Genomic DNA, 26,754 nt, shown 5'->3' on the forward strand with positions numbered 1-26,754 from the left:
AGGGAGAGATACCGGGCTGTGCGGAGCTCGGGGATCATTACTGCTGCCTTGGCACTTTGGATGGAACAAGTGATTTTCAAGTCTGTGATAAGAAAACCATACCTGTCAAGCCTCATAATTTTGACTCACATTAAATAGAATTTAGTGGCAGTCTTTTGGGAAGGCAAATAGGTCTATGGTGGAATATAATTTTGTGGTTTTTTTTTTCTTTAAGCAAAGAGATTATCACACTTAAAAGCTACAAAGGAGGTCATTACCTCCAGAGAAAGTGGTGGAGAGAAATTGGGAAACTCACTAATATTTGTAAAAGTGTCACTATTTGGGAGTATTATAGTTGAAATCTGTAATTTCAAAATGAGTGAACTCTACATTACAGCTAAAAGGATAGAATCAATATGCAGTTTTCCTTGAATTCTCTGATCCTTGAAATTTTAATTTGGCTTACCCAGCTCTTCCAAAGCCTTGAATTTCTATTGTCATCTCTAGAGTCTGCAAGGAATATAGTTTAAACATGCTTTATCTCCAACTGGCTGTTTAAGCCAAGGACCATGTGATCACTTCTGTTTTAATTGGTTAGGACAGGAAGAGGCCATGTGATGTAATTTGTTTACCCCTTTTTATTCTAGTTATGACCACAGTCATATTTCATAGTTACAAATCTATCTTCCAAGGGTAAGTAAGAACAGGCTTAGGTTGAGGGCTCTACATACTTTTAAACATCACTTCCCCAAGCAGAAAATTGCTCTGTACATTCAAGGGACACTGAATAAGGGCTCTTCCAGCTTTGTCATCCAAGCTGCATTGCAGGATGGGTGGGTAGGAGCCAAGTCTGTAGAGATTATCAGAAAGTGATGGAACTGGCCCTCTAGGGAGATGTGGGGGCTTTGGTTAAATGGCACACTAACATTCTGTAGGATTCCAGGTATCTGTGACTTGGACTTGTGTTTTCTGTTTGATATCTGGATTCAGTGGAGTTGATTTAATTAATTAATTAATAATTAGTATTAACACATAATTAATATGCATTGGTTTAATTAGGGTTCAGTTGTGATTCCATTCTGAAAGTGTGCAATTTGTGAAAATCAATTTTGCTCAACGTCAAGTAGCATAAATAGCTGCCAATGTGTTTTTGAGGGGTATGAACAGATCTCTTCTGAATATTCTTATGAAGGTTTTGAGTATATCCCTTTAAAGACTTGTTTTTCACAGGGGTGGGGGGGATTCCTCTACACAAATTATTATACCCTGTCTAGAAGGAATAACAAATTAAGCCTTGCATCATAGTCTCATGGATTTATTTATTAGTCTCTTGTATTTGAATTGATTGAGTTTGCATTGATTACATGAATAGAAACTGAAGTCTCAGAGCCCTCAAGCCTGCTTCAGTTCATCTGGCCATGAAATTGAGATTTCACAACAGAAGGACTTGATCAAATAAGTGATAGTCATCAGTAACAGGGCAAAGGTCATCTGTCATTGTAACAGTAAAATAAAAAATCTGAACCTTGAAGAAAAGGAATATAGAGCAATAAGTTTTGAAGATACTTGGGTAATACTTGGAATATGGAAAAATGCCTAGTGTGATCTGAATTAAAATAGACACTCTTGATTGACATCAGAGTATAACACCAATGGAAAAAGTGTTATTTAATAGAAGCCAAGACAAATGTCTTGATTTTCCTGAGCAATTAATATATATTTAATACATTTGTTGCCTAATCATTGCTAAGTACTTGGATGTTGAAAAAGCAAGTCAGCATCATGAAAGATGGCCAGGTCTTTGGACTTATGGTCATGAGGAGACCAGAAAGAGAGAACCAAAGATGCCTATTAGGCTGAATTACTATTGGGCTGATATGTGTAGGGAAAATATGAGACTAATACATTTCAGCTTGGCATGAATCATGCAGTGACAAATGAGGAAAACGATAGTTTTCAGCACCAGAATGAAACCACTTAATGACATCTTGGTTTTTTTTTTTTTTTGTATTTAAGTTAAAGAAATTATTCTAAGTTTCTGATTCCTTAGATCACCAAACTCCTTGAGGGTCATTTGTTAATATTTCCATGGAAACAGCCTACAAACATTTATCCAGAGAGATGCTTCCACGTTATAAAGCAAATTACACCAGTTGTTTCCCAGGTGAAATCCTCCATGATGTCTGGACTCAGTCTGTAAAGCCCTAAGTGGAAATTCTATTTGCAAATACTTTTTGATTCATCTGGTTCCCAATCTCTTTTCATTCCGCACCAGCGACTACACAAACTGGTAGGTAGTCGTTCATGTACAAATTGCTATTTTTCTATACATGCCATTTTCCCTGTGCTTGTCCTTTTATGTGACTTCCAATGTCGAGTTTGATAGGCCAGGGATCCATGTCCTCAGGACTGTAGATTCAAATGCAAGAGGAGTCTGAGCTCAGAATAATGATCAGGAGTCAGGGGACTCTATTTTTCCATCTATAACGTACAGATAAACCAGACCTCCTAGAGATAGTGATGCCCAGTGCTCTGTGCTTCCTCTGGGAGATTTTTAATTATTGCACCTTCATGGGATTTCTCCCCTTCTTAATTTCCTTTGTTGCTGTGGGTTGCTAAGTTGTGTCCGACTCTTTGCGACCCCATGAACTGTAGCACATCAGGCTCCTCTGTCCATGGGGATTTCCAGGCAAGAATACTGGAGTGGGTTGCCATTTCCTTCTCCAGGGGAATATCCTGGAGCAGGAAGTGAACCTGTGTCTCCTGCGTTGGCTGACGGATTCTTTACTGCTGAGCCAGCTGGGAAGCCCTTATCTCCTTTGTGTAGTTGCTTATGTTCTGCTTTATATAACACAGGTCAGGTCTGTGTATGTCTTGAACTCCTTATAAATGCACAAGCTCCCTGAGGGGCAATATAGATTCTAACTCTTTTCTTTCATATCACTAACTCCTACTCAGGTATAAGCTGAAACACCACAGCTCCAAGGAAAGCTCCTCTGATCCCACTCTATCCATTTGCATTCAGTCAGTTTCCCCTTTTCAGGGGCTGTTTTCCTGGACAGCAGCTTTCAGTGGAGATCAGGGTCGGGTGGAGGTTGGAGGTACGGGTGTTTACTTAGCACTGTATCTTCAGTGCCTGTCACAGGACCTCCTACTTAATCAGAGATCCATAAATATTTGTTCAGTAAACGATGAGCGATAGAAACCCAGGGGAAAGGCAGTACCTTTGGTACCTCTAACTGTTACCTAAGTACCTGGTTGCACATAAATTGCAAGGTAACTTGATTGCATCTGAGGAAGGAGACCCATCTGCCTTTGGGGGTGAGCACATACTGAAGGGAGAGGCCAGTCTTAGAAATGGCAGGCCTCAACTCTGTTGCTTTCAGAAACCCAAGTCATCTTGGACGGGAGCTCTATCTGTTGGTTCATTGCCAGACAGCATTTAGCCATATTGCATAACTTCCAAGTAGATCATTATTTTGAAGTCATAGTTGTCAGACTCTGGTGTTTGGCTGACGGAAAGGAATAGGATGAATTAAAGCAACTTATGGAGTTCTTGTACTAGTACAGAAGCTCTCAGAGAAGGGACTGGACTCTCAATAAGATGCAGGTTGTGGTAAAGATAGAGTTTTAGAACAGTCCACTTAAAATCTCTCTGAGAATTCTCCTCTAGTTCTGAGCATGTCTTCAAAATATGGGGATATGGTGCTGTATCAGTGATGCCAGCTGCTACCTGGTGCTGGTCTGCACGCTACATCATCAGTGGGTAGCCACATTTATGAGGAATGTTGAAATGTTTGTGGGAGAAATGTCTCTTTCAATATATCCTGGCCATAGGATGTACCCCTGAAAGCCATAGATTGCTACTTTTTATCTAGTAGCTATTAGAAGTAGAATTTGCATCTTTATTAACCATTGTGTCTTTTGGGAAAACATTTCTATTTAGAGCAGAGACCATCAATACACCCAATAAGGTGGGGAGGGTAAATATTACTGTTCTCATTTAACAGAGGAAGATACTCGCAGCAATTGCTAGGAAAGACGGAATCACTCAGCAATATAGGAAAGGAAAAAATCCAGACTCTGTGTCCTTGGATCCCAGGCCACCCCAGTTATTTGTCCTTTACACAGGATGCATGAAGCAGATGCAGGATTCACTGAGGCATTGTGCTGGGGGAAAGAGGAGAGAACGTACAGGAAAAGGCACAGCCGGAGCTGTCCACTGTCAGGGGTGCGTTCCCAAAGCCCGTGTGAAGGCTGTGACAAAGTATGGCATCCTTGCCTGTTCGGTCAAAAGAATTGCCTGTTACGCCTTTCTGACACCCTTTTATAAAAAATTACAAATCTACACATGCAGAAGCAGAGACAATTTGAAAAGCTAAAGAGGAAAATGCTCTGGTACCAGTCTGAATTCAGAGAGGGAAAATTTAATGCACACTATTCACATTATGAAAGACTTTAATGTAAGGAATCAGAGACTTACACATGCAGGAAAGGGCTGACGGGGCAGGTGTTACCCCGAGTCTCAGCTCAGAGACCTGTGATTCTTAAGAGCTTGATGACCATTTCTGTGCATCTCAGAAATCCTTGGGCATCTCCTACTAACTTTCTCAGTCTGCGGCACTCAGTTCTTCAGACTTTATGGACTACCCACATGTTGCCCTGCCCCTTCTTTCTGGATTTCCAAATCATACTGTCTCTCTCTTTGGCCCACTCTAACCAAGAACCATGCACAGAGGGGATTTTGGGAAATGTAGTTTCTAGCTTCTCCTCTGATCTGCAGAGAAAACCTCAGGAGTGGATAGTGTCAGTGCCCAATTAAAACAGACAAGTCGGCACATCTACCGTAATCCTTGCCAACAGCTATCACAGTGAGGGTTTCATTCCAGTTGTTTGCACACACCCATTTTGCAAAGTAACTGCAAAACCAGTGAACATCCCTGAATTATTACTACCCCCACCTCCCAATGATCAAACAATCTGGAAGATGTACCATAGTTAGCTTGTCATATTATGCACTGGACTTTAAAAGTATGAAAGAGAGCAGGAAGCTGAGAGGGAATCTGTTATGAAAACTTGCTGGGGGATGATAATACCCTATGTCTATGAGTTGTTGGAAACCTTGCCATTATTTTTATTGACACAGTTGTAAGAAGCTCATCCTCTTATCCAACCAGGGGCTTGGTCTATTTGTGTTGGGAATTGATTGCTGGGACTGTCACAGAGTGATTTACATAGCAACTTATCATAATTAGTTATCATTCGCAGTTTCCTTAATGTGCATTGCACTTTATGCTTAGCAATTGATTTTTCTGTATTTCTCCATGAAGCAGCTCAATGAGTGTCATCCAAAAAAGAAGAAAAAGACAGAAAGAAAAACTGCAGGCATTTTTTATTTTTATTTTTTAAACAGTTTTAGCTTGAGATATCATAAAACACATTTTCACAGAAGTCGTAAATGCAGAGAGTTTTGCTTTAACTATTTAAATAAGCCAAAGTGAAATGAATCAGAGGAAAATTAAATGGATATAAATGAAGATGTGTCAACGTAGGTGAGGATGCTTGGAATGGGGAGATGTTGGCTACAAAAACTGTATGCCACCAGAAAGAATACTTCCAGGAAAGCTCAAGATGGGGCTGCTTGATAACCAAACTTCATCATAATTTGTTTTAGCTTATAGGATTTGAAAACAGTCTTTCTCCTTCAGACAATTTAAAATCCTTTTTCTATTTTTCATATTTCTACCATCTTGCTAAGGTCAACCCACAGGGAATGTGAAGGCTTAAGTAGACTTGATCATTATAAATGGAATCTACACAGAATAATAACAAAGACTCAAGGAAAACAAGTGTATTTATTTGCTGAACTCTTACCAGTTCAGCATCAAGAAGTCTTCTTGCCTATTGCTTGTTGGTTTTCACTGACCATTTAAAAAGACGGAATAAGCGATCCCATGGTTATGCTGACCCTGCCAGGTGGTTCTCACCTAAGATTAAACTCATAACCAAGGTGACCTGTTTATTTGTGGCCTTCTGTTCTCCCAGAATATTTTGATTAGTTTTTCAAGGGAGCTAACCATCAGATAATCATCAGATTATAATCATCAGATGATAATCTCAGAAAATGTGATTGATTCATTAAAGATTCAGAGAAGCATGATGGATCCAGCTTTCCTCTATGGAAAGTATATGAAAGCTGTGGATAAAAAGAAACAAAGAGGTGGGTAGGGATAGCAGCAGAGGGAGAAGGAGAAAAAGAGAGACAGAAGAAAACTGAAAAAGAAAATGGAAAGTTGGCAATTGACATGGAAGCACTCCTCGTCGAGGGGGACACGGTTGGCCTGTGGCTCCTGCCATACAACTGCATCGTCTTGGCCCCCCTGTCTCGGATTCTGTGCGCCATGGCTTTACCCTGGACATGTGGGGGCAGAGTGTGTTGATTCCCTGTGCAGAGCTATTATTAGCATTTTCTAATTATGTAAAATACTTTCCTCTGATGACATTTTCAACAGAAGCCCTCACTTTTGTGTTTTCTTCCCTTCATAATGCTTTCATGGGCTTAGAATCTTGGGGAAAGTCTCAGATGCTGAGAGATGCTAAAGTTTCCTTTATTTAATCGAGGTGACTAGTGATTTGACAGTCATGGGTGACAGGTTTATTTTATCTGTGTGGCAGCGGGAGTCTATTTTCAGTGTGTGCGCTCTGTACCTAAGTAAAAGGACTTTACTAAGTGCTGAATAAATTGTACTTTCCTTTGATTCTAGACCTTGCTGAAATGGTTTAAAAACTCTAGTCTGGGTCATCAAATTCATCTCCCTGCTGCTTTGCAGGGTCAATAGCTTCACTCTCTGCAGAGCAAGGCTGGGTGGATTGGAATGGAGGGTGGTGTAGATTAAAACTTCCGCATATATATAGATAGATGTGCATGTGTGCTCTCGCTGGCTGGGAAGCTGTCAGTGATGGAAGAGCAAGCCAAGTGGAATCTGAAGATGGATGAATCTGTTAGACTATTACCAGGACTGGCATGGACTTTAGCCAGGAACTTGAAGCAACCTCCTTTAAGCATTTGAAATCCATTGGGGTCCATTTCCTATCCTTTTTCTCCAAGGATGATTTTTCATTTGCAGTTTCCGTGATTGCTTTATTTCTACTCTTTGGACAAAACTGTGGTGCACTCATAGACACACAGGGGCTATGGACTTGGTTCTTTCATTCCAGAAGCAAAGCAAGGAGGGGAAAATGGAATCTTGCTCCACACTCCCAACAGTAATAATCCTTACTTCTGTAGGATGGGAAGTCAAAAGGATAACCCTTCCACCAACAGATAGACCAAGTAAAAATAGTGATAAAAATACGCCCCTCTATTTTTTTTTTTTTTTTTTTAAGGGAGGGTCTGGAATTGACAGAGTTGGAGATGAAATGTCCTGAAGTTTTGAAGATGTGGGCTGGTTTTTCTGCCTTCCATTGCAAGGGAAGAGCTGGGATGTGATCAGGTGTGACTCCTAAGATGACAAATCTTGCCCTGAGCACCAACATTCAAGGAGTCCTCCAGTATATATGTATGAAACATACATATATAGAGAAACTTAGAAACAGAGAACATGGTATATGTCTTGGAAGAATTTATAGTTTGGTTAGAACAGAGAACTTAGAAACAGAGAACATGGTATATGTCTTGGAAGAATTTATAGTTTGGTTAAGGATATATCAAAAATGAAGCAATGCCAACCAAACAGATATATAATTAAGAGTTGCCTTACTTGGTAAAGACCACAAATGTTAAAAATGCTTAGAAAAGAAAATCAGTAAAGGCTAGAGTAGTTAGGTATGACTGTTGAGGTGTTGGCCTTGAGCTTTGAAGGATAGTTAAAGGTGGAAGGCAGAAGAAGGACATTCCAGAAAAAGGAAATGGGTAAAGAAAACCTGAGGATAGATAGAACTCATTGGAGGCAGGGACCCAGTTTTGAAAAATTCAGAAATAAGTTTTCTTATGTAGAATGAGTTTGTGTTAGGACAGGCCTTGAACAGGTAGAATTTAAATCTAGATTTGATTTAAAGCTCTGCTCTGTGGTTATTAATCTGCAAGCAGTGTGCAAGGGGATTGGAAAGAAAAGAGCCAGGACTTGAGAAGGCCATTGTGGGACTGCCTTGAAGGGAGTGTGGCCCAGTTTTAGAGGCTTTGGATTTCTTGACACCAAGTTACGTGACTGCCTCTTAAGAGCAGGTTTCAAGCACAGGTAATTTAGGAAACAACTGGTAACAGATGGGGAGCACAGCTGGGGCCAGAACACTGCCAGTGGAGCAGGGGTGGGGGTGATGTAAAGGGAAACTTACGGCCACGGTGGAGTTGTCGTCTGAGGTTGCTAAAGGTTTGGTTTTAGGGTATCCTTGGCTCATGTATCAGAGAAAATGGACAATCAATACTTTTCCTCCCTATGTTATTCAAAGTTTTTCTGATATTGCTTTTGAAACCAAAATTTAGAGTACAGAATCAATTAGGGTAATGGTGAAATAATCGAGCATTTGATGCTGCAGGATGGAGTGGCTGGCGAAGAGTGGAAGGAATATAAGAACCATTCTGTAACAAATGCAATTGGCTGACTTAATGGCTGAGTATACTCAGAGGTAGAGGGTACCAGAGAACAGACAGCTGCGAGGAAGCCAGCCTGATTCGTGGGAAGCTGCAGTCTCTGCCTGTATCCCCTCTCTCTTCCCTCTTGCAGGATTCCCTGCTGTCACTCAGCCATGAGCTATAATCTGGCCTGTTAAATGGAAGACTGCTGAAATTAATGTAGTGGAGCTCATGGCAACAGGAACAAACATATAAGAAGCAGGCAGGGCAGCCGCAAAAATGTGTTCTCGTTTGGACCTTTGGCTCAAGATGAGCTACATTCTTATAAAAACTAATAAGGGCCCGGGGTGTCTTATTCCCAAATCTTGGGTTTCTGGGAGGAGAGCTCTTTGAAGCCAATGCTTTTGGTCTAGATTGTTCTGCTGAGAGCTCTGCCCAACCTTAACTTCCCAGGCTTAGGTCTTCGCACTCATTTGTTGCCTCATCTCATAGAAAACTTTACCACTGCCTCAGGTTTTTTCCTCATGTAGAGCTTTTACAACCTTTTTTGGAACAAATAAACAAACATCTGGAATTGTGTGGTCCATTTAATTAAAAAGTTTGCATTTGGCCAGAAATGGTAAAATCATGAAAAATGGCCTGTCGGCGAGCTCAAGAGGGCCAAATGATGACGTTGTTGGCTGGATTGAAATTGAGTGAGTGAACACCTGCTTGGTTCAGCCTTCTGTCCTCCTGTTCCCCCTTCCAGCCATTAATATTTACTGCTCTGGGTCTTTATCCATACTAATGAAATTCTTGGTTGGGGTTGGTCAGGGGACGGGGCTGTTACTTTTCCAATAACTTGGGATTTGTTGGGATGTGCATACTTTATGAAGGGTGTGGAATTGGGCTTTCTGCCGTCTCGGTTCCCTTAATCAGAATTCCATATGCTTCAGGTCACTGCAGGGGCCTATTTCTGTTTCTTCAATCAGTCAGCCAGTCATGGGTTTTTCGAGAGGAACCCTGTGCTGGAGGTTGTGGGAAGTGCAAAAGATGCTATGAGCTCTGCCTTCAGGAATCCTGTAGTCTAATTGGAGAAGGAAACCTGTACCCATGGAAGGCAGTGGTTAAGCTAGATCCAGGAGTGCAGGGAAGGGAGAGCTGAGTGAGGATGGAAGTATGGGGCGGTGGCCTCGGATGAAGGTAGGAACTGATTGGAAAGCAAATGGGTGAGAGGAGAAAGCCAGGTTTGTCTTATCACATGGGAGTGGCCACTGCTAAAGAAAGGGCTTTATTCCTTCCATTCTCTGCTTCTAAGTGTCTAAGACCTCTTTCTCCAAGTCATCTCATAGATACCTAAAAACTGAGACACAAACATGTGTTTAATACAGAAACACAATTTCAGGATAAATCTTCCATCCCCTACTTCTCTGCTCTTACATTTCTGCCCAATTGTTGGTGCTATACACTTTGAATATAAAAGTTCTAAAGTAACCGCTGAAATGAAACCATTTGTATAGTTGACAAACTTGGAAGAATCCTGGAGGAAAGCTGTTTCACAGTGTTAAAGAGAACGTGGGGAGAGACCAAGTGGCGTTCTTGTTTAATTTCTGGCCATAATCTAGGTGAGGAGTACATGTGACAAGCAACCTTAAAGCAGGAGTTAGTTAGAATGATTCTGCCTTTCTGATGCTGCTGCTCTGCGGGGGGATGCCTGGGGTGAAGTAAAATTTCTTTTTTTTTTTTTTGTATATCAAAAGAAGAATTTTGAGAGTATTTGGCTTTGCAGAGTATACTGCTCTGATATGTCTTCAACTTGAGAATTTAATCCCAGGATAAAGTTATTAAAAAAAAAAGAGAGAAGCTTTTTTTTTTTTAATTGTTGTCATACAGAATATGAAGAAAGTAGCTGATGGACTGGAAGTACACTGGGTGCCATTTAGGGTTGGCTCTAAGGAAAGGGTGAGTATTGTTGAGATCAGGTGTGGACTGGCAAGGGAGACTGAGAAATCCTTATTGCCCAATGCCTTTACTGAAGGGTGTGCTCATCTATCTTTGAGAGTTGAATAGTGTAGCCTGAAGGAAGTGAAATGAAACTTAACACAACTTTCAAATCTGACCAGGATTTGAAACACAGATCCAGAGTTCTTCTTGTCAATGCTAGTTCAGCTTTTTTAATAAAATGAAACCAGGGTTTCACCTTGACCCCTCTTGGACTTCTGCAGGAACAAACAGATACAAGACCATGCTGGAAAAACACTCCTCTGTTGTCAGAGGAGTTCTTAGTGCTGGACTCTTTTTTGTTCTTGTGCATCTGTTTCTTTAAATACTCTCTGCAGAAGCATTAGCATGAAAATAAAAGAGTATAGCAACTTGGAATTTTCCATTTGTAGCTTCCTTAGTCTGTGGGGTCAAAGTTCTATCCTCAGGGATGCTAATGCAAACTCTGTGTACTGTTCCAGGGCAAATGTTTCTCCACTAAAAGACAAGAGGGGGTGGGGAGCCAGGAAAATAATGCAATGCTAATTCCCAAACACAGACTGCCTGGAGATTCCAATTTAAATTGTTGCTCTTTTACCCCTATTCCCACCCTCCCTGAAAGAAAAAAAAAAAAATCCTGTGTTGTAAGGACAGACATCTGTGTAAGAGCAATAAAACAGTCTTCTCCCTTGTGGATTAGCTCTTTATTCCTTTATTTATCTTGCTTTACCTCATCAGTTTTTTTCCCAAATCAAGGATAGTCAAAGCGGATAAGATTCTGTCCCTTTCTTTGTTTTTGATTAAAGAAACCCATATAACCATTCTCCCACACAACTTTGTTTTTTTACTCAATAGAGATCTTTTCATGTCTGATTTCTCCCTTTCTTGGAATCTTCTAGAACTTACCTCGAAAGTGTACAAATCAAATAGCTGAAATCCCCTGGAGAACAGGTTAGTCAGGGCAGTGAGTGCAGGCATATCTGGGAAATTGTAAAGCACGGGAAGAATTAAAACAGCATAGTGACGTGTTCGACAGCCTCCTTTTCTTATTCTGAATCCCTAGAAATCTATTAATTAATTAAACAAGTATCTATGGGTCATATGGGCTTCCCTGGTGCCTTAGTGGTAAAGAATCCACCTGCCAGTGTGTACAGGAGGGAAAGGGGAAGGGCACAAGATTTGAAAGAATGACAAAACCCAAGGACACAATATTAGAGTCAAATGTGTAGAAGATGGCAGACTAGACAACTTTGATTAGACCTTGATCCTCAATCAGCAAGCTAAATGACACACCCAGAGATACCATGACAGTTCCAAGGCACTGTCAAAAGAGCAAGGAATTGGCAGTGGCCCAATTCCTGGAAATCTCCACCCCTTCCCCAAAATAGTTGGAATAATTCTCCCGCTCATTAGCATATGAAATTACCCAACCCATAAAAACTAACTGTTCCACATTTCACAGCTGCACTGGCCCTCTACAAGGCTTACAGTCTTGTCTGTGAAGTGTGCTTCTCTCTGAATCTGAGTAAATCCATTTCTTACCTATCACTTTGTCTCTCACTGAATTCTTTCTGCAATGAGATATCAAGAACCTGAGCTTCATTAGGTCCTGAAACAAGGTACTGTGGGTTTTGGCTGGATTCGAGTCCCAGCCACATGGGTTCAAGTCCCAATCTGAGGTAAACCGTTTCAAATACAGGAGACACAGCTTCAATCCCCTGGAGAAGGAAATGGCAACCTACTCCAGTGTTCTTGGGTGGGAAATCCCATGGACAGAAAAGGCTGGTAGGCTATAGTCCACAGAGTTGCAAAAGAACTGGACACAACTTCAGTTCAGTTCAGTTCAGTCACTCAGTCGTGTCCGACTCTTTATGACCCCATGAATCGCAGCACGCCAGGCCTCCCTGTCCATCACCAACTCCCGGAGTTCACTCAGACTCATGTCCATCGAGTCAGTGATGCCATCCAGCCATCTCATCCTCTGTCGTCCCCTTCTCCTCCTGCCCCCAATCCCTCCCAGCATCAGAGTCTTTTCCAATAAGTCAACTCTTCACATGAGGTGGCCAAAGTACTGGAGTTTCAGCTTTAGCATCGTTCCTTCCAAAGAAATCCCAGGGCTGATCTCCTTCAGAATGGACTGGTTGGATCTCCTTGCAGTCCAAGGAACTCTCAAGAGTCTTCTCCAACACCACAGTTCAAAAGCATCAATTCTTCGGCACTCAGCCTTCTTCACAGTCCAAATCTCACATCCATACATGACCACAGGAAAAACCATAGCTTTGACTAGACGAACCTTTGTTGGCAAAGTAATGTCTCTGCTTTTGAATATGCTATCTAGGTTGGTCATAACTTTCCTTCCAAGGAGTAAGCGTCTTTTAATTTCATGGCTGCAGTCACCATCTGCAGTGATTTTGGAGCCCCCCAAAATAAAGTGTGACACTGTTTCCACTGTTTCCCCATCTATTTCCCATGAAGTGATGGGACTGGATGCCATGATCTTTGTTTTCTGAATGTTGAGCTTTAAGCCAACTTTTTCACTCTCCACTTTTACTTTCATCAAGAGGCTTTTGAGTTCCTCTTCACTTTCTGCCATACAACTAAACAACAAAATGGATCATACACTTTATTTCAAATATTGTTCTAAACATTAGGGATAGAGGGACAAATAAAGCAGACAAAAATTTCAGTCTTCAGAGAAATTACATTCTGGTGAGAAAAAGGATTGATAATGTTGACTAAAAATGCACAGTTTGAGAGTTGTGAGTTAAGTTTCATTTGGGGCAAAATGAGGACTGCAGCCTGGGAGACAGCACTTTAGACAGCTCTGAGAGACTGCTCAAAAGAGGCAGTGGGGGAAGGTCAATATATAAGATTTTGGTGAAGGGGGAATTCAGTGCAATTAAGCACTCATTTTACAAAATTTCTGCTAGTCAGGAGGAACTGATGTCATCATGAAGGGATTTAGTGCTTTTTAGATATGAAGAGATTGGGATTGGGATCATGAAATCAGCTCCTGAAATTATCTGACTATCTAATAACCTGTTCCACAGTTCTGGAGCACAGATTGCTTCACTCCACCCTGAACTCCCTCAGGGGGTGTTAAAGGTCCTCAGTGCAGCAGCACAGTCTCCACAGAGGTAGATGGCAAAATGCCCTTGTTGTTCAGTCACTGGCAATGCTCTTGGCAAATGCCAATTTGTAGTTGACAATAACTAAGATTAAAAAAAAAAAAAAAGAAAGAAAAGCTCCCCCTGCCTACCCCTGAATTTGTTAGAGTTAAGTATATGATGAAAAGAAAATCAGGCAAAGGAGATAAGGGAGTATGTATTGGTAATTTGAGACTTGATAGCAGAGAAGCCATCACTGAAGAAGTGGCATTGAAGTAACAACTTTACGGTGAGAGCTGGGGACTTGAGAATATCTGAGAGGAAAATTATTCAGGCAGAAGAAAGTAAGTGCAAGGTCTTGAGATAGGAGCATGCCTGGTATACACGAAATAGAGCTTCATGAGCCAGTGTGGCTGAGTAAAGTAATCCAACAGGGAAAGGTGGATTGCAGGGACTGGAGATGAAGACAGAACAGAATCAGAGGTCAGAACCTGTAGCATCTTGTAGGCCATTTACTGTGACTGAGGCAGGAAGTAATTTTAAGGTGTTAGCAAATATGGTGGAAATGATATTGTACTACTTTATACTACTCCCTATGTGGGAATTTAAAAAACTCTAACCAACAACTAACTGAAAACAAGAAGCAATACTGTTGTTGATCAGAAACTATGTAGACTTTGTGTAAATGGATATAATTGAAAGGGTTAATCACAGCAATAAATGCAAGAGAGCTTTGAAATATAAGACTAGCTCCAGGAACTCGCTAAGCACAGGGAACCACTGGAAGTTTCATAGCAACAAACAAGATAGGTCTCTGCAGTGGGTAGGCACACAGGTCAGCCTGTTCATATGCCTGCCCCATCTTTAGTTCAGGAACAGCTCAACAAAGCTGGCTCCAAGCCAGAGCAGTTAAGTATGAGTGACTGGAAGAATAAGTAAGATCACAAGAGTTGGCACAAATGTAATAGCCATAGTGAGTGGGGATGGGTCAATTAAATGACAGAGTACTCATAGATTTGGTTTTTAAAAAAAGGGAATATAAAATAAAATGCTTTTTTTTAAAAGATATATACAATAAAATGACATAGGACACTTGAAAAATACTGGAATTTCAAAAAAACCCCACAAAACCCCAAAAGTTGATACATGATAATAACCCAGGAATAACAATGTTAATATCACAAAATAGCGCTGAAGACAATTATTGAAACGATGAAGAGGGGTATTTTATATAAGTAAGAAGATTTAATGGGAAGCTGTAACAATTGTGAGTCTCAATGCATGGAACAACATGGTATTAACATGTTGAAATACATGAGGCAAAAACATCTAGAAATATTAGATAAAACTGACAATTACAATCACAGATGAAATCTTTAGTATATTTTCCATAGAAAATTACAAGTAATGGACAATAAACTTCACAATATGTACATCTTGTTAAACAGCAAACAGAATGAACATTCTTTATAAAAAAAATATATGGAATAATCCCAAAAGCTATCTATAAATTGAGTCATAAATGAAACTGTAGGTCAATCTCTTTTACAAATGTGTGTAAAAGAATCCTCAATGAGACATTAACAATAAAATTTAATTGTTTATATTATAATATATATAATAATATATTATAATTAATTATAATATTATAATATAGATAATATATTATAATATATGTTATATATATTATTGTTAATGATAAGTAGTATTAAAAAATACTACTTATGACCAAGCAACACTTACCTCATAATTAAAAGGATAGTTTACTATTAGAATGTATCAGTAAGGTTGTCTTATTGGAATATTAAAAGGGAAAATAGATTGCGTATGATCATGATAATAGATGCAAAAGAAAGGGAAGGAAGGAATAAAGCAAACAAAGAAGGAAAGAAGGAAGGAGTGAAGGAGGGAAGGAAGGAAGGAAGGAAGGGAGGAAGGAAGGGAGAGACCTATTAATTTAATAACCATTTTGGCACATATCTCTTAGCAAACAGGGAATAGATGGTAATTTCCCCAACTTGACAAAGATTATCTCAGAAACCTACAGCAATCTGCAGAGAGAATAAAGGACTGAAAATATTCTCATTAGAGTCCCTGAAGAGGCAGGTAAGGAATATTCTATATTTCCCTCGAGATACTAGTCAAAGTGATAGGATGTACTATAGCAGCAACAAAAGCAAAAGTGAGAACAATAAAGATAGCAGTGAATACAGCATTGTTTGCAGCCAATATTATGATTTACATCAAGGATTAACACACTTTTTCTGTAACAGACCAGATATTAAATATTTTAGGATTTGCAAAGCAGAAGATGCTTGTCACAACTTAGTTTCACTTTTATAAAATATAACATGTTAGAATTAAGGCCCATCATGTCTGCAACAGGAAAAAATATAAATGTGCTTGATTAATCTATTTAAAAGATTTTCAGATTGGATCATAAAGATCTAATTCTCTATGTTATAGAGAGAAAAACAAATTAATTCAGAAAAGTTAAAAAAAGGCTGGTACAGAAAGAGAGCAGTGGCTACGATCTAAATATCACAAAATATTCAAACATAAGAGCCTTAAATGAGTCAGAGGAGTCATTTAGTGGCACAAGACTATTGTCTATTATGTTCACAGATTCTGCAGGTGAGGAATTCCAAGAGAGGACAACAGGAATGATTTATCTCTGCTCTATAATGTCCGGTACCTCATAGCAGGCTTGAAGTCTGGGAGCTGGAATCATCTGAAAACTCGTGTACTCACTTACTTGGCAGATGATAATTACTGTCTACCGGGCACCTAAGTTCTCCTTTGTGTGGTCTTCCTTTGTAGCCTAGTTAGGCCTTGGAACACCTCCTTGTAATGGTTAAGTTTGAAGAGCAAAAGAAATTATGAGAGAGTAAGAGTCAGGCAAAAGCCATATCATCTTTTACAATTTATGTCTTCAAAGTCATGTAGCATTATTTTAGCTACATTCTGTTCATCAAGATAGTCACAGAAAACCTGCTCAAGTTTAAGGGAAGAAAAAATAAATTCTGCCTCTTGATGAGGTGTGGCAAAATTCTAGAAGAGCTTGTGGTACACAAAATAGTGCTCTGACCACTTTGGTCAATTGTAGTCTTCCACAGTAATATAATTGCTCATAAGCAAAATTTCAGTAAGTTCCAGGGAAGAGGTAGTACAAAAAACTATGGGCACAATGTATTAAAACTATAAATTAATAAGAAAATCAGATTATAAAAGCCCTTTCATCCAAAAATTTTCTAACACTACTAAATCTGAAGTCAAACTTAATATACAAGTTCAAACTATAGAATAGCCAGAGAAATATGATGATGAAATCATTACCTGTAAGAACCTATGAGATAGATCTAAGACCATTCTCAGTAGAAAACAGCTTTAAGTACATGTATTTTTGTAAAAAGGGTAAAAGTCTAAAAGATAAGCGTCTGACACAAGCACTCAGCTAAGTAGACTGAAAGAGGGAGAAATGAATTTTTAAAGTTAATGAACAGTAAGAAGTATGTAAATATGTAGTAATACTGTAATAAACAGTACAATGAATAAAACAAAAGATAAATTTTAGAAGTCACTAAAATATTCAAGGAAATTAAACAATGCAAATATACATTTGCTTATATGTAGATAAAAAATTAAAAGCCACAAAAAGAATAGAAAATTGAAGGAATCATGAGAACTAACTTTGCTCAATCCTGTGCAAATGTCTGAAAATCTAGACCAAGTGGAAATTTTCTAGAAATGTATAATTCCCCAAAACTGACTCCAGAAGAGATGAAAATTGAAGCATATTGATTTCTAAATTAAATAAAATTTAATTCAAATTTTAAGGACCTATCACCACCCCCCAAAAAGTACCAAGTTTAGTTAATTTTACAGGGAAATTTGATCAAACATTAAAAGAGCACTACTCAGTATCTTCTAAGTATTTAACAACTGAGTCTCTGTGAACTCATACACGTGCACACACAAAAAATACATACAAAACAAACACCTCTCCCCTCACATGTATTGTTGTTGTTGTTCAATCACTAAGTCCTGTCCCACTCTTTGTGACCCTATGGACTGCAACACACCAGGTTTCCCTGTCCTTCACTACCTCGTGGAAGTTTGCTCAGACTCACGTCCCTTGAGTCAGTGATGCCATCCAGCCATCTCATCCTCTGTCACCACCTTCTCCTCCTGCCCTCAGTCTTTCCCAGGTTGTTGACCATCAGTTGTGTCTGACTCTTTACAGAGTCAGACATGAACTGCAGCACACCAGGCTTCCCTGTCCTTCAACATCTCCAGGAGTTTGCTCAAACTCATGTCCATTGAGTCAGTGATGCCATCCAACCATGTCGTCCTCTGTCATCCCCTTCTCCTCTTGCCTTCAATCTTTCCGAGCATCAGGGTCTTTTCTAATGAGTCAGCTCTTTGCATCAGGTGGCCAAAATATTGGAGCTTCAGCATCAGTCCTCCAATGAGTATTCAGGGTTGGTTTCCTTTAGGATTGACTGGTTTGACTCCTAGCAGTCCAAGGGACTCTCAAGAGTCTTCTCCAACACCACACTTTGAAAGGATCAATTCTTCGGTGCTCAGCATTCTTTATGGGCCAACTCTCACATCCATATATGATTACCAGAAAAACTATAGCTTTCACATATGGACCTTTGTCCACAAAATGATGTCTCTGCTTTTTAATATGCTTTCTAGGGTTGTCATAGCTTTTCTTCCAAGGAGCAAGCATCTTTTAATTTTGTGACTGAAGTCACTGGGGTTTTGAGCCCAAGAAAATAAAATTTGTCACTGTTTCCATTTTTTCTGTGTCTATCTGCCATAAAGTGGTAGGACCAGATGCTGTGTTCTTTGTTTATTGAATATTGACTTTTAAGCCAGGTTTGTTACTTTCCTCTTTCACCCTCATCAAGAGGCTCTTTAATTCCTTTTTGCTTTCTGCCTTTAGAGTGGTATCTATCTGCATATCTGAGGTTTTATGGTTCTCCTGGAAATTTTGATTCCAGCTTGTGCTTCATGCATCCTGACATTTCACATGATGTACATAGAAGTTAAATAAGCAGGGTAACAGTATACAGCCTTCGCATACTCTTTTCTCAATTTGGAACCAGTCTGTTGTTCCATGTTTGGCTCTAACTGTTGCTTCTTGACCTGCATATGGGTTTCTCAGGAAGCAAGAAAGGTGGTCTGGTATTCCCATCTCTTTCAGAATTTTCCACAGTTTGTTATGATCCACACAGTAAAAGGCTTTAGCATAGTCAATGAAGAGAAGTAGATGTTTTTCTGGAATTCGCTTGCTTTCTCTGTGATCTCTAGTTCATCTGCCTTTTCTAAATCCAGCTTGTATATCTGAAAGTTCTCAGTTCACATACTGTTGAAGTCTATCTTGAGAATTACCTTGCTAGCATGTGAAATGAGTACAATTGTACAGTAGTTTGGACATTTTTTGACCTTGCCTTTCTTTGGGAGTAGAATAAAAATTGGCCTTTTCCAGTCCTGTGGCCACTGCTGAGTTTTCCAAACTTGCTGACAATTTGTGGTCAACTGGAGAAGGGAATGTAAAACCACGCCACTATTCTTGCCTTGAGAACCCCATGAACAGTATGAAAAGACAAAAAGACATGAGCCCCCTTGGCCAGTACATGTCCAATATGCTACTGGGGAAGAGCAAAGAAGTAGTTTGAGAAAGAATGAAGAGACTGGGCCAAAGCAGAAATGACATTCAGTTGTGGATATTTCTGGTGGTGAAATTTAAGTCCAGTGCTTCAAAGAACACTATTACATAGGAACCTGGAGTGTTACATCCATAAATCAAGGTAAATTGGATATGGTCAGGCAGGAGATGGCAAGAGTGAACATTGAAATTTTAGAAATCTATGAGCTAAAATGAATGGGACTGGGCAAATTTAATTCAGATGACCATTATATCTACTACTATGGGCAAGAATCACTTAGAAAAAATGGAGTAGCCCTCACAATCAGCAAAAGAGTCCAAAACGCAGTACTTGAGTGCATTCTCGAAAACAATAGAGTGATCTAGGTTCATTTCCAAGGCAAACCATTCCCCGTCATAGTAATCCAATTCTATGCCACAACCACTAATGCTGAAGAAGCTGAAGTTCATCAGTTCTATGAAGGCCTATAAGACCTTCTAGAACTAACACCAAAAAAAAAAAAAAGAAAGATGTCCTTTTTCATCATAGAGGATTGGAATGCAAAACTAGGAAGTCAAGAAATATCTGGAGTAACAGGTAAGTTTGCCCTTGGAGTACAAAATGAAACAGGGAAAAGTCCACCAGAGTTTTGCTTAGAGAATGCACTGGTCATAGCAAACACCCTCTTCCAAATGCACAAGAGACAACTCTATACATGGACATCACTAGATGGTCAATACTGAAATCAGATTGATTATATTCTTTGCAGCTGAAAATGGAGAAGCTCTATACAGTCAGCAAAAACAAGACCTGGAGCTGACTGTGGCTCAGATCATGAGCTCCTTATTGCAAAATTCAGGGTTAAATTGAAGAAAGTGGGGAAAACCACTAGGCCATTGAAGTATGCCCCTATGTGTATAGAGTGCCAGTTTCTGTGGCATGAATATTTCCACCATGACTGATTTTAAGCTGCATATGTGATATTACTTAATGTGGACTTTGAAGAAATATGCACAATCTGATCTTGTGAGTCAGTGCAAGCTGGCTCCTATACACCACAGTGATGATTCTAAGTCTATTTAAACTGTTTCAGAGCATAGATAAATAAGTACTTCCAAATTATTTTTATAAAGAGCATAAAATCTTTATAGAAGAATTGATAAGAATTGCAGAGAATAATAATTTTTATTCATCTGGGTTATGAATATGGATGCAAAAAAGCCTAAATAAAATAATTATAAAAAAATCCAGCCACGTAAACAGAAGAGTAAAATATTATGATCAATTAAGATATATTCTAAGTATGCATTGAAGTTTTAATATTAGGATATCCCTTCATTTATTTTATCTTTTTAATAGATCTAAAGAGAAAAGCCATAATTTTATAAGGTGAAAAGGATACAAAAATAGATGTATATTTCCTAAAGATAATAAATTGCATCTATCTCGGTCCAAAAGCCAACATCAAACTTAATTGGTAAACATAAGAGGTATTCTCATTAAAGCAAGGATAAGATATATGTGATCACCACTATTATTTAATATTTTATTGGAAATAGTAGCCAATGCAATTGAACAAGAGAAAGAAATAATAAGCATGAGAATGGAAAGCATATGGTAAAACTGTCATGTTTATAGGTGATTTTATTGGCTTTAACAGTTGGAAACGCAAGTGAACTGACTGAAGGACTAATGAGAGAATTCAGTGATAAGATCTAATGCTAATATGGGCTTCCCTGGTAGCTCAACTGGTAAAGAAGTCACCTGCAATGCAGGAGACCCCAGTTAGATTCTTGGGTCGGGAAGATCTCCTGGAGAAGGGACAGGTTACCCACTCCAGTGTTCTTGGGCTTCCCTGGTGGCTCAGATAGTAAAGAATCCACCTGCAATGTAGGAGACCTGGGTTCGATCCCTGGGTTGGGAAGATTCCCTGGAGGAGGGCATGGCAACCCACTTCAGTATTCTTACCTGGAGAATCCCCACGGACAGAGGAGCCTGACGGGCTGCAACGCATGATGTCACAAAAGAGTTAGACGTGACCAAGTAACTAAGCACAGCACAATGCTAATATACAGAAGTCACTGGCTTTTTTTTTTATTCTTCCAATTTTATTTTATTTTAAACTTTACATAATTGTATTAGTTTTGCCAAATATCAAAATGAATCCGCCACAGGTATACATGTGTTCCCCATCCCGAACCCTCCTCCTCCTCCTCCCATACCATCCTCTGGCCGTCCCAGTGCACCAGCCCCAAGCATCCAGCATCATGCATCGAACCTGGACTGGCAACTCGTTTCCTACATGATATTTTACATGTTTCATTGCCATTCTCCCACATCTTCCCACCCTCTCCCTCTCCCACAGAGTCCATAAGACTGTTCTATACATCAGTGTCTCTTTGCTGTCTCGTACACCGGGTTATTGTTACCATCTTTCTAAATTCCATATATGCGTTAGTATACTGTATTTATGTTTTCCTTCTGGCTTACTTCACTCTGTATAATAGGCTCCAGTTTCATCCACCTCATTAGAACTGATTCAAATGTATTCTTTTTAATGGCTGAGTAATACTCCATTGTGTATATGTACCACTGCTTTCTTATCCATTCATCTGCTGATGGACATCTAGGTTGCTTCCATGTCTTGGCTATTATAAACAGTGCTGCGATGAACATTGGGGTACACGTGTCTCTTTCCCTTCTGGTTTCTCAGTGTATGCCCAGCAGTGGGGTTGCTGGATCATAAGGCAGTTCTATTTCCAGTTTTTTAAGGAATCTCCACACTGTTCTCCATAGTGGCTGTACTAGTTTGCATTCCCACCAACAGTGTAAGAGGGTTCCCTTTTCTCCACACCCTCTCCAGCATTTATTATTTGTAGACTTTTGGATCGCAGCCATTCTGACTGTTTTTTTTTTTTTTTTTAAGTTTCTACTTTCTGATGTTCCCATCAAGAATGGAATGGTTAATGTAAGGTAAAGCATGGTATTGAACATTATGAAAATATTTTTAAAAGTTGAGCAAAAATCAATATGAATACAAAATATTTGTATACTGTGGCAAAATTTCAGTATTTAAAAGCACAAAATCATGCATACGTATACTCAAGCACATACATGTGTATGAATGCATAGAAGCAGTTTTGGAAGGATGGACATAAAAACTTAGACAATAGTTATTTCAACCATCAGGGGACGATCCAAATTAGAATGCAAAAAAGTAGAAGGATCAAAAAACTAGCTTTTTCAGTATCTGAATTTTTATTACAATGTGCTAGTATTTAATCATGCAAAATAATGAAATAAAATAATTTTAAAAGTAGTAATAATAAAAATGAAAATAATAAAGGATCCAAAGAAGATGCAAGCTTTGAGTAATTTATTACCATTTTGGAGACTGAAATTTTATTTCCCCAAGGCCAGTGATAAACAAATAGTTTCTTTGAAAATATTGCTTTTATTCCAATGTAAATAGTCCAGTGTTGGGAATCCATTCTAAACTGTACTCTGCCACTTTTGGAGAATGAGCTGTTCATATGAATTAAATATTCAGAGAGAGGAATAGAAAAAAGTAAAGAGGTCCATGCATCTTGCATATCTTACTGATGATTGGGAATGGGAAGGGAAATGTCCACATTAAGAGCTCCGATTGAGTGATTTCTTTAAAGCCAGGGACTGTGTTGGTATTTTCCATGTGTTTGTGGTCTCATTTAATGATGGGAATGTCTCCTAAAGCTGGATATTATTCCCATTTTATGTATGAGGAAATTGAAGCTTAGAGAGATACTGTGTAGTTTACCAAAGGTCCCAGTGTTAATAAGTGTCCTTCATGAAATCCAGACCAGGTCTGCCCCGAAGCCTATGTTCTTTCTTCCATTCCAAGCTCTCCCCCCAATAAAATAGAATAACCACACTGAATACATTTTAATCTGTGTCTTGATGGTTCAAGAAAGCACTTCTGACTTTTTCAGTATTTCAGACATCCTGTGATGAGCATCAATTATCAGAGTAGTAGTGAAGCATGAAAATGATAGTTAATTGGAGGTATCCAGTTGAAAGAAAGCAGAGCAATACTGCATTTACAGAATGTAGTGCTATTATGACAGATAAAGAAAGGTTCAACACAATCGCTTGGGTGATTTTTTCGTGGCCCCTTTGTTACTATGGACCTGTGTATTCTGAAGGTCTTTATCCCCTATATACTGATTTCACGTATACTATGTTCTGTCATTTGCAGTACTTGTGTTAGACCTTGTTTTGCTGTTTGTGGTTCTATAAATATTGTTTAGATATGTGATGCAATTTTCCCTCTGTTGAACTCTCATAGCGAAAGATCTGATGTCTGTAACCTGACCTAATGCAAGCAGAGTTTAAGTGTACTGCACCAACGGCTATCATAGATGACCCCTTTGGTTATAGATTATAAATGCCATTTAGAGAAAGCAGGAGATGGCTCCTGAGTGTCTAGTAAACTTCAACAACCACCTGAGAGATACCTCTGTGTGACTGCATAAAATGGAAATAAAGAATGGCAAATAACCCATTGACTATGCACTTTCTCACCCGCTGAGAGCAAAACGCAATCCAGTGCAATTTTAGTACTTACATGCCTCTGGGGGAAATAGACTCCTAAAAATCACCAAGTGGAGCATTGGAAAAATTCCTTAAATTTGCGCTATACTTGGTGTTATAAAACCCAAGGAACCTTAGACTTTCTCCTTGAGTAAAATGGACTGGTAATTTTGTTTTGTTATATTATCCACCAAGCATAATGATAATGGGTCATATGCAATTTAGGAAAAAATTAAGCCTAATAAGAAAAACCTCTAATAAATACTAATAGCATCTTATTGGTATTGTGGTTAGTCTAACCCTCCTATTAACATTTGTTTTTACATATTAAATGATCTGTAATATGTTGGAAATGAAGAGGGCAGTAAAAATTAAAATAAGCATTCTTATATACATGGTACAAATGTTTGCACGCCTCTTCCTGCAGGCAGGTACCAGAAGGGATGATACATAAACGGGAGTGGTATCAGGATATAACGAGAGAGTCTTGATTTTAGGTGTGTTGAGCAGTAAGAATGCTCCATGAAGGGAGTGGACCTTATCACTAACCAGGAATGCAGCCCATTCAATGAAAATCAGAATTCAGTCCTGAGAAAAGGATACGATTAATTATCCCCTCAAATCAGGCTTCTTCTAAGCTAGTGGAGGGAGGAGAGTGGAGGAGTGGAGAAGCTTAGGGAAGCTCCAATACACAAACAAAAGGGCTTGGGGAGGAGTCCCATATATTGTTAGCTATCCTTTGCATACAATGTGGTAGGATGGGGTAGAACTAAGGGAGTGTTTTCAGGAAGCCTTCCTTACTAGACATGTTCCTCTCAAGCCTATGTAGGAACCTCCTAGGAAAGTCCATAAGGTAAAGATGTTTGAACATGTTTCAGGGATTCTGATTCAGTGAGCCTGGGGTGACTCTCTGGCTTCTGTTATTATTAATGAGCTCTGATGACTCTTCTGTACACAGCAATTGGAGCACCACTACGTTAAACGATACCGATGAGGAGTCTCTTCACAGGTCCTCTCAGCCATGAGATTTAAGAGAGCAGGGACTGTTTCCAAACCCTGCTGACTAGGGTTATGGCAGTCACAAGGACCTTCTCTTGTCAGGCCCTCAGTGGTTTCTGAGGACTCAGAAGCCTGTAGGAGATTCAGTTACTATGAAGGGTTTGCTGTGCAAGCCACTGTACTGTGTGCAGAAATGCCAAGGGTGCCTTTTTTTTTTTAAGGAACTTACAGTTTAGGTGGAGACAGCAGACAAAATGCAATGACGTATACAAGTGCTGTGAACTGAGGCCCACAAAGGGCTTGGTCATGAGATGAGGGTGGCCTACGTCATTGTAAGGCTTGCGCAGAGGCTGGCGGGGGATGTGGAGAAGAGGTCTTCACAGAAATGGTGTTGAGAAAGTTGAGCCCATGAGTGGTATCCACTAGCTAGTCCTAAGTGGTGAGTGAGAGGGAGGAGTGTGAGATGACTCCCGGGTTTTTGGCCTGAGTACTTTTGTAGAAGATGAAGCCATTTCTGAGGAAGGGCATTTGGGAGGAACAGAGTCAGGGGAATGTGTCTGGTGTCGAAGGTGTCTGTGCCTGCAAATAGAGATGGTCTAAGTTATGGGTTGGGAAACTTTCGCTGTAGTAAGTGTTTTAGGCTTTGGAGGCCGGATGCTCTTTGCTGTAACTACTCAGCTTTGTCTGCCGTTGTAGACTGAAAGTATTTGTAGGCAATATGTAAGGAAACAGGCATGGCTGTGTCCCAGTAAAACTGTGTTTTCTAAAGTAAGTGACAGGCCAGATTTAGCCCATGGACTGTAGCTTTAAGTGTGAATGGCAGATTTGGACAGAGAGGTATTGACTCCTCTATATCTATGTACACAATGTCTTTCTCTGTAGCCATAGTATCTCAGCTCTCCTTTACAAATGCTGCATGCATTTCATACTTTTTGAACAAGGAATTTTCAAACTATCCAAAAATTGCTTAATAATTATAAAAAATTAAATTTGAAAATGTAAATTAAAACTGTAAGATACATTTTGTATTCACTGGCTCAGCAAAATGTAAACAGCCTGGTAATACCAACTGCTGTAAAGATGTAGAGCAACAGAAACTCAAGTTATTTTTGTGAGTGTGAGTCAGTGTATCTGCTTTGCAAAACAATTTGTTATTGTCTGGTGAATTTGAATATATGCAAACTCTTAAGATCCAACAATTCTACTCCCCAAGTTCTAACCTAGGAAAAGCTACTGTACACATTCAAATCAATGTGAACTATATGCATAGCATTTTCTGTAGTAGGAAAACAAAACAAAAAACAGACAAGAAAATTGGAAACAGCCCAAATGGTTCATTAAGTAAAGTTGAGTAATATTCAGCATGGATGAATGCACAAAATTGGGAGGAAAAACAGCTCACTGAATGATATGGTGTACTGTCATTACCTAAAGTTCAAAAATGCAAATTAAAACACTATTTTAAGAGTCCTTATAGAAGTGGCAAAGCTATGAAGAAAACCACTAGAATTAAAAACTCAAATTCAGTTGCATTTACCATCAGTGGTAGGTAGAGGCAAAGACAAAAACAACCCAAGAGGTTTATTTATCTCTAAACTTGGTGAGGAGTGCACAGATATTTTTAAAGCTGTAGTTCTTAATACTTAACATATGTTTTTATTTCTCTTCATTTGTAATGGAGCAGGCATTGGATAATAATGAATAATGAGACAAAAGCAAACTCTTACTGACATATCGATTTTATATTTTCAAGAGGTAATTAACTCAAGGTAATTCTTCTCTAAAAAAGAAATGTTAGTTTGGGAGACTGACTTCATATCCAACTTGGGGTCTTTGCCGGTCATGTCGCCTTTTCAGTGACTGAGGCCTGCTGGCTCCCAGTGTTTGATCTGGGCAGAAGGCAGCAGGGCCC

General features: G+C 39.3%; 1 protein-coding gene and 1 long non-coding RNA gene across 4 annotated transcripts in view; both read left to right on the plus strand.

Annotated features, from left to right (window-relative positions):
* The window catches only part of LRMDA (leucine rich melanocyte differentiation associated), a 1,194,775-nt gene that overhangs the window by 921,835 nt on the left and 246,186 nt on the right, over window positions 1-26,754 (plus strand). The gene's annotated exons all lie outside the window — the stretch shown is intronic.
* LOC133240659 (uncharacterized) lies at window positions 15,186-19,222 on the plus strand. The gene is made up of 2 exons (XR_009734290.1): window positions 15,186-17,702; window positions 17,888-19,222. It is a non-coding gene; the product is annotated as an uncharacterized LOC133240659 (long non-coding RNA).

This window comes from Bos javanicus, chromosome 28 (genome assembly GCF_032452875.1).
Source record: "Bos javanicus breed banteng chromosome 28, ARS-OSU_banteng_1.0, whole genome shotgun sequence".
Classification (NCBI taxonomy): Eukaryota; Metazoa; Chordata; class Mammalia; order Artiodactyla; family Bovidae; genus Bos; species Bos javanicus.